Source organism: Schistocerca gregaria, chromosome 3, assembly GCF_023897955.1.
Source record: "Schistocerca gregaria isolate iqSchGreg1 chromosome 3, iqSchGreg1.2, whole genome shotgun sequence".
NCBI lineage: Eukaryota > Metazoa > Arthropoda > Insecta > Orthoptera > Acrididae > Schistocerca > Schistocerca gregaria.
Window position 1 is genome coordinate 229,941,912 of NC_064922.1, and position 14,343 is coordinate 229,956,254.

The following is a 14,343-nucleotide window of genomic DNA, read 5'->3' on the forward strand; positions in this document are numbered from 1 at the left end:
AATAACGCATGCAGGGTGTTTGCTTTCGGAAGTTCATGCCGTACACGCCAACGGACATCTGCAAGATGGAGCGTACATCATGACGCATCTGGAAAGACCATCTTTCCGCACTCAGTGGAGTCCAGTTGCGGTAGTAGGGTGCAAATTCCGGCTTTCCTTGCGGATGAACGTCTGTCATTATGAGTGCACGAAACAGACGCCTCAGAGTACTCTGAATGGTCCTTCAGAAGACACGATTGGTAGCCCCCTGGTTCATCTGGGTGCTCAGTTGCTCTATTGATGCATGCCTACTCCCTCGTATCTATCTCCACAGCCGCTGTTCACCCCTCTCATCTATGGCCCATGGTGCGCTACAGTTGCTTCGGCCCGGTTTTGAGTAGTGCTATATAAAATGGTGCAAGCTCTTCAAGATTCTGAAAAAAGTAGGAGTAAGCTATAGGGAGAGACGGGTCATATACAATATGTACAACAACCAAGGGGGAATAATAAGAGTGGAAGATCAAGAACGAAGTGCTCGTATTAAGAAGGGTGTAAGACAAGGCTGTAGCCTTTCGCCCCTACTCTTCAATCTGTACATCGAGGAAGCAATGATGGAAATAAAGGAAAGGTTCAGGAGTGGAATTAAAATACAAGGTGAAAGGATATAAATGATACGATTCGCTGTTGACATTGCTATCCTGAGTGAAAGTGAAAAAGAATTAAATGGTCTGCTGAACGGAATAAACAGTCTAATGAGTACACAGTATGGTCTGAGAGTAAATCGGAGAAAGACGAAGGTAATGAGAAGTAGTAGAAATGAGAACAGCGAGAAACTTAACATCAGGATTGATGGTCACGAAGTCAATGAAGTTAAGGAATTCTGCTACCTAGGCAGTAAAATAACCAATGACGGACTGAGCAAGGAGGACATCAAAAGATGACTCGCTATGGCAAAAAAGGTATTTCTGGCCAAGAGAAGTCTACTAATATCAAATACCGACCTTAGTTTGAGGAAGAAATTTCTGAGGATGTACGTCTGGAGTACAGCATTGTATGGTAGTGAAACATGGACTGTGGGAAAACCGGAACAGAAGAGAATCGAAGCATTTGAGATGTGGTGCTATAGACGAATGTTGAAAATTAGGTGGACTGATAAGGTAAGGGATGAGGAGGTTCTACGCAAAATCGGAGAGGAAAGGAATATGTGGAAAAGACTGATAAGGAGAAGGGACAGAATGGTAGGACATCTGCTAAGACATGAGGTAATGACTTCCATGGTACTACAGGGAACTGTAAAGGGCAAAAACTGTAGAGGAAGACAGAGATTGGAATACGTCAAGCAAATAATTGAGGACGTAGGTTGCAAGTGCTACTCTGAGATGAAGAGGTTAGCAGACGAAAGGAATTCGTGGCGGGCCGCATCAAACCAGTCAGCAGATTGATGACCAAAAAAAAAAAAATTTTTTTTCTGCCGTGCACAGTCTAATTTAAGCATTGCGGAGCGCGAACAGATTACAAACTTAGCCATCTCGGAAGTGCTTCCACCCTTGATCCGAGAGCGAATGACCATACCCGTTTGGACGTAAGATAAATCGCTCCGTTTCCGCATTACGACAACGGCTGATCTATTTTCGGCGTCCCTCCGATACGCTTTGAGCCGTGGTAAAATCTGCTGTTGTAAAGAGCGCGCCGCAGCGCGTAGTCTGAAGCAGTCGCCCTCCGTTTCTGGCGGTGGCGACGCTGTGGCAATTACAGCTCTGGTGTCTCCCTCGGGTGGGAAAGGGGAAAGGTTGACTGCTTACGTGCATTTAAGGGGCGCTGTGAGCTCGCTAGGCGGCGAGTCAGGTCAGTTGGTCAGCCGGGTCAGTGTGGGGCAGTCAGTGTCTGTCTGTCGTCCGGAGTGCTATTATGTGTTAGGCCGCCAGACTGCTACAGTTTGTTCAGGCAATGGTCATTGGCGGTTGGATCGATCGGTTGGTCGGTCGCGCACTGGGACACAATATGACTTGTCCGTGTTGAGCGTCGGCGCATGTGAGGTCCCCACGTGAGTCTATTGGTCAGTGCCGTATAGCGAGGGAGGTAGTGGCTTCGAGGCCGACACTGAGCAACAGGAGGCCGCCCACGACATCGGTCTCCCCAGGGCGAGCTGTGACCCCGTGAGACTGGAGATCGGTGCGCCTTCCGGCGTTCGTTGAAGCGGCTGGCAGCGTACGGTTCGGGAGAGCGTTTTGGGGGTGCTGAACCAAGTCTTCGCCAGAAATCGCAGTTCATTAGAAGTTAAGTGACTGGAGATATGTTGTTTCATTTACTTGTTAAATTCTACTTGTTTTCTTGGTCGGTCTATCGTTCCCAGCTTGCCCGTCTGTCTCTCGTCCGCATTTGTTTCGTCTGTCTCTCGTCCGAATTTGTTAGGCAGTTAGTGTCTGTCTGTCTGTCTGTCGGTCTGCCATATGTTAATAGCGCCTCTGTCATGTTTGTCGGATTCTGTGTTAACGAATTTATTCCTTGAAGTGTAACGGCCGAATTCCTGAAATATGTTTTTCTCTTGCCTATCATCTTGTGAGGCGGATATGTGTAATGTAGAGCATGTTTGTATATTTTATGTAAGAATGCATTTCATGGGTTTTTATTTAAATGGTCGTTTTAGTATATAAAGTTGCACCCCTTCCTCCGCTAGATTTTTTTTTAAAAACAAGTTGCACCTTCGGTGGCAAGTTAATTTTTTTTGTTAGTGTTTTCCACCATTTCCATCCCTCCTACGAGGTGCATGGTTTATGTGCTTGTGTGAGTTGTTAAAATTTTTAGTTTCAAGTAATCTGGTGTGTTGCAGATTTGCACCAGTGTAGTCTTTCAGAGGTTGTGAGCGGTCGTGACTACAGCCGGGTCAAAAGGGAGCGGCCAGGTTCTCAGCCCGAAAGCTCATACTGCCAAAATTGTTTCTTTCTGCCTCTGAATAAATTGTAACTTGATATTTAGAGGGTGCTTTCTAATTATAATTTTTAATTTGTTTAAAAAAAGGCGCTTTTAGGAGTACAATTTCCATTTGTTGAAAGAATTTTTAATTTGTTTTCATCAGTTACCCACTGGCAACTACTTCCACGCTCTTATAGTGTGATTAAATGTGTAAAAGTTCTTCATAAGTCGCTAGTAAATAAAGTAAATTCTTAAGAAAAGGTTTTGAAAGTAAAAATTCACAGTTCACGCTTCATATACCAAATCACTGCTAGTGCTGCCACCTGCAGTGTTGACTGGTTACCGCACGTTGGAGTCGAACGTAGGCCGCGAAATGTCTCGTGGCGAGGACCTCCCGGTGGGTAGACCTAATCGCGTGGTGCAAGTCATTTGGGGTGACCCACTTCGGCGACTTACGCGTCGACGAGGATGAAATAATGATGATGAAGACGACGACAGAAACACCCAGCCCCTGAGCCGAGAAAATCTCCAACCCAGCCGGGAATCGAACGCGGGCCCTCCGGCATCACAAGCAATCGCGCTGTCCACTCATTTATGGTGATCACATTCATGTCACTGGATAGTGTATTTTCCGTATGGCAATATTGGCAATGAGATGAAGAATTGAAATTCTAAAGAAATGTTTTGAAGTTACATGTAGAGAACACGCTTATGTAGGCCTACAGGGGGAGGGAAAGCTATGTACAACTTGTGTCTCCTATATACGTCCATTACTCTGGTCATTTAGAAAGTGTGACAGCACATCTTATGTACGTTGCATGTATCATATGCTGATCGACGAGTGGGGACCATATTCTATTTTATTCTGTATTTTGTTTGTAGTACTCTTTGTCAGGTAGAAGAGATCTGAACCTCAAATTCCCAGTTTGTAAGTTTGTTTTTGTGTTTCCCATCTTTGTTTAGTACGACTCAGTCATAAATAACAATTTAAATTCTGATCTATTCCTATTGTAAAAATTTTAGTTTTGTATTTCTTGTTCGAACATGTCCAATACCCGTCAACGGTAATTATAATAACACCAAGCAAGACCCTTCGGTTCTTCAGTTTATAGGGCAAGTTTCGGAATTCGGGTGGTTAGATTAGCGGACCTTTCTTGTCCTTTTTGGGGAGCCAGTTTCACCAGCGCGGTTTACAGGACACGGTTGATCGTATGACGCCCGTCATAAAGGTTTAACTATCACCTCGAATACATAAAGTTGAGTAATTAAATTTTTTGTACGTTTGTAGGTAATGTCTGGAGTCTTGTTACACAACTAAATCCCCGCGCCCCAGTACGTAGCAAGCCGCTAAAACAGCCGAAACAAAGTCACGCAGCACATTGATAAAGTGGATAATGGGGCGGTAACTCGTTTACTGCAGCAGCTGAAATATTTCAGTTGTGTCAGAACAACCCTCTGGACTGGCCAGACACAGCACCCTTGCTCCATTCGCCAATGATTTATGCGAAGAACAACTGTCTCTCTACGACCTGTTATTTCACCGATTTTACCAACATGGTCATTTCGCGAGATATGTCTGCAAGGCAGAAGTAGGATTGTCTACTCCCCTTTGAACGTATCCGCTCGGAATTTCAACAATAATCTACTGGCTCTGAGCACTATGGGACTTAATTTCTGAGGTCATCAGTCCCCTAGAACTTAGAACTACTTAAACCTAACGAACCTAAGGACATCACACACATCCATGCCCGAGGCAGGATTCGAACCTGCGACCGTAGCGGTCGCGCGCTTCCAGATTGAAGCACCTAGAACCGCTAGGCCACACCGGCTGGCACAATAATATACTCAGTGATACACAAAGCCTCCTTGTAGTGTTTAGCACCGGTGTTGGTTGAGTATTCTGTAATGATATAGCACGAGTCCGTGACGAAACGCGCTTCTCTTCGTCCTACATCTACATCTACATTTACATGCAATAAGCCACCGTAGAGTGTGTGTGTGTGTGTGTGTTTGTGTGTGTGTGTGTGTGTGTGTGTGTGTGTGTGTGTGTGTGTGTGTGTGTGTTGTAACAATACTAGTCATTTCCTTTCCTGTTCCACTGGTAGAAAAGGCAGTCTATGTGTCTCTGTACGGGAACTAATTTCTGTTCTCTTATGTTCGCCATACTTATGGGAAATGTACATTCGCCGCTGTGAACTTCAAATGAACGTCGCTTCACCTCCAGCAATTTCCATTTGAATTCAGGAAGCATACTTGCACGTTGATAGAGCCTTCAAGTAACAAACCTAAGAGCCAGCCTCTGAAATGCTTTGATGTCTTCCTTTAACCCGACCCAATGCAGGTCCTTATCACTCAAGCAGTACTCAAGAATGGATCGCACTGCCGTTCTACGCTCGGTCTCCTTTACAGATGAAACAGACTCTCCCAAAACTCTCCCAGTAAAACGAAGTCGGGCATTTGTTTCTTCCGACGACAATCCCTACTTGCTCGTCCCGTTTCATATCGCTTTGCATCTCTACGCCTAGACATTCAATCGGCCTGATTGTGTTAAGTACGAAACTATTAATGCTGCACTGGAACATTACAGGATCATTTTTCCTACTCATGCGTATTAACTTACATTTCGATACATTTAGAATTAGCTGCCATTCATCACGCCAATTATAAATTTTGTATCTTGCTACAGTCATTCAGTGATGACACTTTCCCATACACCACAGCATCATCAGTATACATCCTGTCCATCCTGTAGGGAAGCAGCCTACTCACTATGTATAAAATTCACATCAGTCTTTCCATTGTGTGCCAGCCAGTCCACTGTAACTAGCTCTGATGTCATAAATGTTGCCCAATACTTTAAAAATCAAGTAAATATCGTGAAACGTTTGTAGCATGTCAGGAGTACTACTAAATCAATATGTGTTGAATATCAGTTCAATAACGTTAACCATTTTCGAAATTTGGACGTTTTTCTGTAAAAATCATTGGCGCAAGAGAAAAGAGCTAGAAATTTAAAAATTTATATTTTGATTCCTTTTTCATAATAATTTAGTAGAAACAGTATTCTGGATGTCACAAATTAAAAGTTTAGTTGAAATTCATGATTTTCTGGTTTTTGTCTTAGAAATTAAGGAAGCAAGATATATAAAGTAGACGAATAAATAAAGCTAGGATGTTTAAATTTACATGGAAGAGAGATCCGCTATAATTATAAAAATGTGAGAAGTTCCAGAAGAACAACTATAAAACTATAATGGTAGCATATCTCCAAAGGGCAAGTTCAGAGCTCGTCTACTGTGTGAGAGTGTAATTAAATTAATTCTCTCGCCCAAAATATTTGACTTAGCCACGTCAGACTTTTATTATGATTACTTACCTGTGTGCTGATTGCACATTTAAATTGAGAGCTTCATCGGCCATCAGCAAATGAAAATGATTTACTCAATAACTTAAAGTGGTGCATTATTAGCCCAGCGACAAGTCTGGGGAGCGGATTTGATCAGGCGTTCCCTTAGCCGTCCGCACCGCGCCTTTATATATAAGAACGCTGCGTGAGAAAAAAAGACCCCAGTTCTCTCCAGACGCTGATTAGCGCACCACCTGTGCCGGGAGTCGCGTCGCGTCGGTATCATTGCTATAAACAGCCTCTGATGCCGTAATAAGTTACGCGCGGGATACACGTAACCATGAAATCGTTTTCAAGTGAAGTGGTAATTCTGGGATGACTTTAATTATCTATCTTTAGTTTGCATATGTCGTATTTTCACGTGCCGCCGCGGGACAGACATTCTACCATTATTTAGTGTGGCGTTTGATGAAAATCATCATCAAATTATGGCGAGCATTCACTTAAACGTTTAATTTGAACACTTATAGTTGCATCAGCGCATTAGACTCTGAACTGCTCTGGTAGATGGATTGTGTGGATTCCTTTTGGTCTGTGACTTTCAGAATATAGTGAACATTTTAGAGAGAATCGTTTTTGATTATGACTCCCAGACGATCTCCTAATTCCTCAGAGCTATAAGCTGTAGCTATAGATGTATTTCTCAGATGAAGTGGGCACTAGGAAGTCTAATTACAGGCTTCACGTTTTGCTTATCACTTTCTGGTTGCCTATATCGTAGTTAGAGAGCCAGTGTTGAGAACGGCAAACAACAGCATTAAATAAATAGTAGGAACATTTAGCTAACAATTATTCCACCCGCCGCCCCACAGTCCGACCACTTACGTTTACAGACAATAAAAGGGGTCCCATCACTCTTCTCTCGGGCGCTCCTGACGATACACTTGTGTCTGATGAACATTCGCCGTCGAGGGCTTTCTATTATTTAACAAGTTTCCCAGGCACTCACGTATGTGGGAACCTATTCCAGATGCTTGTATCTTCCTTAACAGTTTGTAGTGGGACGCTGTGTCAAATGCTTTTCGGAAATCTAAGAATAAGAAATCCACCATTGCCCTTACGTATAGTTCGCAACATATCACGTGAAAAAAGGTTAAGTCGAGTTTCGCACGTGTGGTGCTTTTCCGCCTCAAGGAACTTTACTAAATTCGAACCGAGAGTATATTCAAGAATTCAGCGGGAAACCAATGTTAATGATAATGTGCTGTAATTTTGTGGATTAGTAAGGGGTCAATGCACTTTCTGTAAAACCAAATTGAGATCCCTGCCGGGGCCGGCCGCTGTGGCCGAGCGGTTCTAGGAGCCTCAGTCTGGAACCGCGCTGTGGCTACGGTCGCAGGTTCGAGTCCTGCTTGGGGCATGGATGTGTGTGATGTCCTTAGGTTGATTAGGTTTAAGTAGTTCTACGTCTAGGGGACTGATGACCTCTAATGTTAAGTCCCATAGTGCTCAGAGCCGTTTGAACCATTTTGATTCCTGGACCTCGCAACTTACTTATTTTCCATTCTTTGTTGGGTCGTTTTCTGTATTTGAAGGGGAACCATTCAATAACCTATGCTGAGTTGATGGAACTGCAAGACAAAAATACACAATCGTATAAAAAAGTGGTGAGATCGGGCATTTTTTTGCAGCGTGGTCAAACAAGTGTGAAACAGGAAAACGAAGAGGCAGACCTTCTCTCTGTGAAGAACAGCGAATTGCAGATGACGAATCCTGGTGCTCGAAGGCCCACGTGTCACAGTTGAGGCGGCTGCGGAAAAAATAATCAGTCGTGTACTGGTTTTCAATATTTTGAACAATATTTTGAACGTGGTAAAGGTCGCTGACTGCTGGGTACTTACAACCCTTCCAGCCCAGCGCATGAGACAGACAGCAGCGGAAACACTGCACGTGTATCAGGCCCACCTAGATGATCTGTTTTGCCGCCTAATCACTACAGATAAGTGTCGGATGTACTACTACGGCTCGCAGGCGAAACAGCAAAGCAAGTAGTGGAAACAGGTGGATGGTGGATTCATCACCGCCGAAAATGACGAAGACGCAACCAGTATCGAGCAAGGTGATGGTGAGTGCTTTCTGGGATCGCCGTGGGTGGTGCTAACAGATTATGCTCGTAGGTGTACATTTTCACAAGGGCGTACTACCAAAATCACCTAACGGGGTTGCAGCAGGTAAGCGTGGCGGTAAGCTGTCCAAGGTGGTGTTTTTATTCCACGAGAGCGCTCTAGCTTAGTCTGCAGACATGCAGCTTTTTGGGCCTGTCACCTTTTGCATTACCCCTGTATTCTCCTGACGCAACAAACACTGACTTCTACTTTTCTCACATGAAATTTGCGAGGCAGACATTCCCAGAATGACGATGACTTGATTTACGAGGTGGAACATTTCCTAAGCAGCCAAAATGCAGACTTGTACAAGCAAGCTAAGCTCCCCGCCAAGTCATAATTGCTGGGAAAAATCTTTCCGACTGCTCGGTGGTATGAAGAAGAAGGACCGACATCACCATCAAGTTTCTAAGTTTCTAGCTCGTTTTTCTTTCTTTTTCTTTTTTAAGGTGGTAATTCAGATTTTATTACTTACTCTCTTGTACGACGGAGGTTCCGAAAGTAAGCTTCCACATTGTTTATGGAAGAAAGGCCATAGGAATCCACACCCGTTCTGGCTCAACGACGAGAGGTGCGTTAGCAGAGGATGAATGACACATGATCTGCTCGGAGTGCCTAAGAAGAGAGAATAGCAGCAGACGGCTGTGCCCGAGGTTGTTCGAAAACAAATGACAATGGCAGACAAATGTTCAGTGACAACGTGGTCGCCAATGGAAGCGCGTATTCAGTATGAATGGGCATGTGGGACTAGTGTCCGTCATCCATTAACGCCTACAGACCATACATGATGAAGACGCCATGTCTATCTTCGGGTGCAACATTGGATCACACGGTCTACGGCTCGATCTTGCCCTATCGCACTTACCCTGCACTGAAAGCCGTACTCTCGTGACATTACTTCCAAAGCAATGCTGATGTGGTGCAGGCTGTGCGACAGTTCCTTGCATCGCAGGGTACCAAGTTTTACTAGAGTTGTTTCTTCAAACGTTACGTACTACGACCAATGTCGGTGTCGAGTATATCGAAAAATGGTGTCAAGTGTATAGTTCATGATGCAATGGTGTATTTCGTCACGACAATAAAAGTGTGCGTGAAAAGCAATGACGAAACGCACTTTCGGAACTTTGCCGAGCTTCTCCATTGTACGGTCCGTCTCTGTCGCCGCTGACATGACTTTACACTCTCTAGTGATCATTTGTTCCCAATCCACGATACCCTCAGCACGTCCACTACCAAATTCAATCTATTTCATGACCACCACTCATATGACGACTATGGCGTGATACAGGTACGCCCAAACTGCCACTGGGCCAGGAGACATTGGTGGTGCTCAGCATTAGCTTTACCTCACGTCGATACGGTCTGAAACTCTTTATGACGCAGATAACAAGCATTGCACGATACCCAATAACTAACCATAACCTTACGCCTAAATGATCTGTCGCAACAGCGAAAGAAACCCTCTACTACCCGTCCAGACGGTCGCAGAGGCTTTCTCCCTTAGCGCTTGCCTTGGCATTTTTTCCCCTTTGCCCGTACACCTGCTACCCTTCAGTCGCTTTTTGTCCACCTTGTACCTACTCGGCGGGCCCGTGTCAGTGGTTAATCTTATCCGGACGCACGGAAAACATCACAGATCCGCATCGTGTGAACTCCTTGATAAATATAGTAAATTACTGGCCATTAAAATTGCTATACCAAGACGAAATGCAGATGACAAACGGGTATTCGTTGGACAAATATATTATACTAGGACGCAATTTGGGTTCATTGATCCTGAGAAATGAGTATCCAGAATAACCACCTCTGGCCGTAATAACGGCCGTGATACGCCTGGGCATTGAGTCAAACAGCTTGGATGGCGTGTACAGGTACAGCTGGCCATGCAGCTTCAACACGATACCACAGTTCATCAAGAGTAGTGGCCGGCGTATTGTGCCCAGCCAGTTGCTCGGCCACCATTGACCAGACTTTCTCAGTTGGGGAAAAATCTGGAGAATGTGCTGCCCAGGGCAGCAGTCGAACATTTTCTGTATCGAGAAAGGCCCGTACAGGACCTGCAACATGCGGTCGTGCATTATCCTGCTGAAATGTAGGATTTAGCAGGGATCGAATGAAGGGTAGAGCCATGGGTCGTAACACATCTGAAATGTAACGTCCACTGTTCAAAATGCCGTCAGTGCGGACAAGAGGTGACCGAGACGTGTAACCAATGGGACCCCATACTATCATGCCGGATGATTCGCGAGTATGGCGGTGACGAATACACGCTTCCAATGTGTTTTCACCGCGATGTCGCCAAACACTAATGCGACCATCACGATGCTGTAAAGAGAACCTGGATTCATCCGAAAAAATGACGTTTTGCCATTCGTGCAGCCAGGTTCGTCGTTGAGTACACCATAGCAGGCGCTCCTGTCTGTGATGCAGTGTCAAGGGTAACCGCAGTCATAGTCTCCGAGCTGATAGTCCATGCTGCTGCAAACGTCGTCGAACTGTTCGTGCAGATGGTAGTCGTCTTGCAAGCGTCCCCGTATGTTTACTCAGGGATCTAGACGTAGCTGCACGGTCCGTTACAGCCGTGCGGATAAGATGCCTGTCATCTCGACTGCTAGTGATACGAGGCCGTTGGGATCCAGCACGGCGTTCCGTATTACCCTCCTGAACCCACCGATTCTATATTCTGCTAACAGTCATTGGATCTCGACCAACGCGAGCAGCAGTGTCGCGATACTATAAACCGCAATCGCGATAGGCTACAATCCGACCTTTATAAAATTCGGAAACGTGATGGCACGCATTTCTCCTCCTTACATGAAGCATCAAAACAACGTTTCACCAGGCAATGCCAGTTAGCTGCTGGTTGTGTATGAGAAATTGGTTGCAACCTTTCCTCATGTCAGCACGTTGTTGGTCTCGCCACCGGCTCCAACCTTGTGTGAATGCTCTGAAAAGCTAATCATTTTAATGACAGCATGTTATTCCTGTCAGTTAAATTCCGCGTCTGTAGCACGTCGTCTTCTTGGTGTAGTAATACATGCAGAGCTGACAGTGGAACTTTTATGGTGATCACCATGATGGTGTGAGCGCGGAGGGACTACGCCTGTTTATATAAAACGCTACGTACCAAGACAGCGCAGATGGTCTGGCGTCGGCGCTGCACGAGATGGACACACTTGCTGCGCGCGAAGCCGGAGAACGCAGCCACAGAGCAGCGGCGTGCATCAGACTGGCGCGCATGCGCAGTTGCCGCCGCGCCGGCGGTGCTCAGAGTCGGCGGCCGTCGCGGCCAGTGCAGTGCGACTCCGGACGCCAATCCGTGCGACGCATCCTGCTCAGTGGGGGCGGCGAGGGAGCTGCCGGCACACGAGGTAGGCACCGCGGCGGCGACCCTCTGCGGCCGCGCAGCTGCCACTGATGGGTCGCCAAATGGAAACTATGGGCAAACGATCTCCGCGTTCGCACGACTTTTCGGCTAAAGTCAGACGAGTCTGTCATCGTCGCTCCACATCCATCTTACCGGCAGGTGACATATTAATGGATTATCCCGTTACTGCTTGCTACGACGGTTTCACTAATTATGGTTCTCCCGGCGCACTTCACGTCGAAATAGTTCACGGGGAACTGCCAGTTGTCAGTGTCCGACGGGCTCAATATTTCGGCAATGAGCGCACCTGATGACGGCAATGTGGTCGTTTGACGAAATACTGTGCCCGTTGAACAATGACATTCGCCAGTTCACCCGTGAACTATTTCGACGTTTTATTAATTTATCCGCGATAACGGTAGTTAACATCGAGTATAGAGTTAAGTGTCAGGAAGTCGTTTCTGAAAGTATTTGTATGGAGTGTAGCCATGTATGGAAGTGAAACATGGACAATAAATAGTTTAGACAAGAAGAGAATAGAAGCTTTCGAAATGTGGTGCTACAGAAGAATGCTGAAGATTAGATGGGTAGATCACATAACTAACGAGGTGTTGAATAGGATTGGGGAGAAGACAAGTATGTGGCACAACTTGACTAGAAGAAGGGATCGGTTGGTAGGACATCTTCTGAGGCATCAAGGAATCACCAGTTTAGTATTGGAGGGCAGCGTAGAGGTTAAAAATCGAAGAGGGAGACTAAGAGATGAATACACCAAGCAGATTCAGAAGGATGTAGGTTACAGTAGGTACTGGGAGGTGAAGAAGCTTGCACAGGATAGAGTAACATGGAGTTCTGCATCAAACCAGTCTCAGGACTGAAGGCCACAACAACAACGGTAGTTCAGCTACGTGGGTGTGAATGAAATTATTCTGAAGCTATACAGCAGCCAGACACTTACTACAGAGCTTTATTTATGACAAGTTATTTTCCGGGTTTTGGTACAACTTCAGTTGGAGTAACACATATTCAACAGTAGAAAAGTTTTGTTTACTGCATCTTAAAAGCTGTCGTTACCACTCTTTATCCTGTAATATGTGGCTTCTTTGTTCGCATATATGTATACCAGACGAACACACACTTCACTATCGCATTGATGCAGCGCACTATTCCCCATCAGATGCCAGTTGAAGATTGGTTAAAACCCAAAAAGCGTCTTCGCCTAAAAAATTGGCTAATTGCTATATTTCTTCAAGTAAAAACATTTTCGTCCTTATTCCTGAGGACAGGGTAGCAGCAACAAGTGACCATTTACGTTATCAAATCTATTTTATTGACTTTTATCAGATTTGGATGGTTTTTATTCGCATTTAAAGAAGGTGCTGCACTTAGACAATCACGTAATACAAATAGAAGATTTACGATTTTTCGTTAACACTAGCAATGTGCTCGGTATCGATACCCACATTCACCAAAAAGACGGAAAGAATGCCAGCGTTAAGGGCAAATAATAGACTTAACTGTGCACATTCCGTAGATGGGTGAAGAAACACCCGAAACCGGAAATAGACAATAAATTAAATTTTATAAAAAATGTCACTGTTTGCTGCTATCGCTTCCACAGTATTACAAACACAGTCACCGTGGTTTTATCCACGTTTCTGCAAAACAAAAATCGTTTACATTCTACATTTTTTACGTCGGCAGCCGGTTTTCGGCTTATTATATAATTTATTGTTTGACGATGGCTTTTTAATCAGTATATTCGTTCACAATATACATATAGATATAACTATTGAAGAACCTAGTCGGTTCATGTTTCCACTGCCAAGCTACATTACATTGCATTTATTATTTTTCGTTAACACTAGCATTGTGCTCGCTATCGGTACCCACATTTACCAAAAAGACGGAAAGAATTCCTGCGTTAAGGGCAATGCCTCAAATGTCGGAGCTGTAATTTTAAAAACTGGAATGCTTCAGTCGAGAAATGTTCTAAACGACCGGAAAGACGCTCAGAGGGAGATTTTTATAATAACTGATGGAGTGAGTGCTCAGGATTCGCAGACGTATTCCGCACACGAATGTGCCACATTGTACCAAAACTGTCAACATCTGACAGACGATTAGGTCAGTAGGTGTGAATGACTCGAAAAAAGAAAAATCTTCAGCGCCATTCGACCACTGAGGCATTCATCTGGTTTTCAAAACTGGGTCAGTAACTAGAGGTTAGATTGCTCACGTTGAAACTTAATATGAACATGCGTCTACAGTTCTTGATGTATTTTTTTTAATCAGGCTCACAGAGAAAAGTACAAAACGATTCTTCCAGAACACGTTGAGTGATTACGTGGACGACTTACATGTAACAGTTCGTTGAACATGTAATCGGTACACGATATCTCGCTGCACATTTCAGTGCTCGTGCCGGAACGCATCTTACCCCAAAAATTCCATGTATAGTGAATAGTTGCGGCTGGCCAGTGTGGCCGTGCGGTTCTAGGCCCTTCAGTCCAGAACCGCGCTACTGCTACGGTCGCCGGTTCGAATCCTGTCTCGGGCATGGATGTGTGTGA

The 14,343-nt window shown here is 44.9% G+C and overlaps 1 protein-coding gene across 1 annotated transcript in view; it reads left to right on the forward strand.

The window, feature by feature from the left end:
• Positions 1-11,702: 11,702 nt before the first annotated feature.
• The window catches only part of LOC126354438 (uncharacterized), a 432,827-nt gene continuing 430,186 nt past the window's right edge, over positions 11,703-14,343 (forward strand). The window contains exon 1 of the mRNA XM_050004124.1: positions 11,703-11,774. The gene's annotated coding sequence lies outside the window, so the exon portion shown is untranslated. The remainder of the gene's footprint in view (positions 11,775-14,343) is intronic.